The following is a 1,692-nucleotide window of genomic DNA, read 5'->3' as shown; positions in this document are numbered from 1 at the left end:
GGTGGAACGCTTGCCATTAGAGTGTACTCATGTACGGTCACTCCCCTTCTCGAAATCATCCCTAACTGGCGTACCGCGAATGTAAGGAAGAGATAAGGGGTCGTCCATAAACGACGTAGCATTTTAGGAGGGAGGGGAGAGTCTCTGAAATTGCTACGTGCCATGTATTAGGTATAAAATTGGGCAAAAAATGCCACGTCATTTATGGACGGACCCAAAGAGGTTTTAGTGAGTTGACCCCACATAACCCGAGGAACACCCTTTTGGGTATTTGATCAGCAGATCTCTTTCTATAATAAAAAAAACATTTTTCGCAGATGCAGTTCTAATCCAGGTTCAAATAGAAACACGGCATTAGAAATTACAGTGGGGACCCGATTTTGTCAGCCCCCGATTTTGTCAGCTTTTTGACCCGATTTTGTCAGCCTTTTTTCAAGTAAAAAAATAAATTTGTATTTCATTCAGAATTTCAATTTTATAATCAATATTAATGTAGTTGATGTCTTTAGGCCGTCACAGAAAAATTACGCAATGAACAAAACTCGTGTAACTTTTGAAAACGGCCAAACTTGTTTTGCAAACTAACACATTGAGGCAATTTTAGCACCTAACCCTCACCAATGTTTTAAACCAATATTGTTTAAATTGCTAAATGATTCCAGCTCTCTCTCTCTTCTTGACGTAACGTTCCAACTGGGACACAGCCTGCTCCTCAGCTTAGTATTTTATGAGAACTTTTACAATTTTTTACTGAGATCCTTCACAGCCAATGTTTATTTTGCATTTGTACATATATCGTGTGGTAGTCATGAAGATATTTTATACATAAGGTAGTTAAGGAAATGTCGATTCCTTCAAGAACTTTTGCGTGGTTTCTTGTAAGAATTTTTGCTGGTATTTCTCCAAGAATTCCGCCGGAAGTTTTAAAAGGAATTCTTCCGGGAATTTTTTAACGATTCGTAAAGGTTCGTTATTGTCTCTTTAAGATTTTTTCAGACCTTCCTCCTGCGATTTCTCCAGAAGCTTTTCTTGAGACTTGTTCTGGAACTCCTGCTAGGATTCCTCCAAAAGTTTTGCTGATATTCTTACAGCATTTTTTACCAAAAATTTGCTACATTAACTCCTACACTGCCGGTGGACGCATAAATGTCACATGTGCAAAAACAGACAATCGAAAAAATCGCGTCCAAAGTTCGAAAAAGTAAATTGTCTCAACTATGAAGCATAAATGCCGAATCGTGTTCTAACATCAACCAATTTTGAATTTGAGCACTAATTTTTGTTTTAGAGCGATTTCTTAGCTTTTCCAATGAAACGTGACAATTATGCGTCCACTTTTCAGAATGTGGCAAATCAGCGTTGTATTTTTTCAACAGTTTTCGGAACGAACTATCTATTTATATTTCCCTATATGGTAGTACATCATGATACATGGTCATAGGCTGCAAAATCTCAATATTGCCAAAAATGCACATGTGACAATTATGCTTCCACCGGCAGTACAGCTATGTATCTAAGGGTTTCTCCAAGGATTTTTTTCAATAATTCATCCTATATTTGCTACGTGTATTTATCCAGGGATTTCCTATTGATTCTTTCAAGACATCTTGCTGGCATTTCTCCATACATATCTGTTTGGATAGTCTAGGAACTTCTGCTGGAGTTCCTCCAAGGAATTTTCTGGAAATTTCT

The sequence above is a fragment of the Aedes albopictus genome, chromosome 2, assembly GCF_035046485.1.
Source record: "Aedes albopictus strain Foshan chromosome 2, AalbF5, whole genome shotgun sequence".
Lineage (NCBI taxonomy): Eukaryota > Metazoa > Arthropoda > Insecta > Diptera > Culicidae > Aedes > Aedes albopictus.
This window is presented reverse-complemented; position numbering follows the sequence as displayed.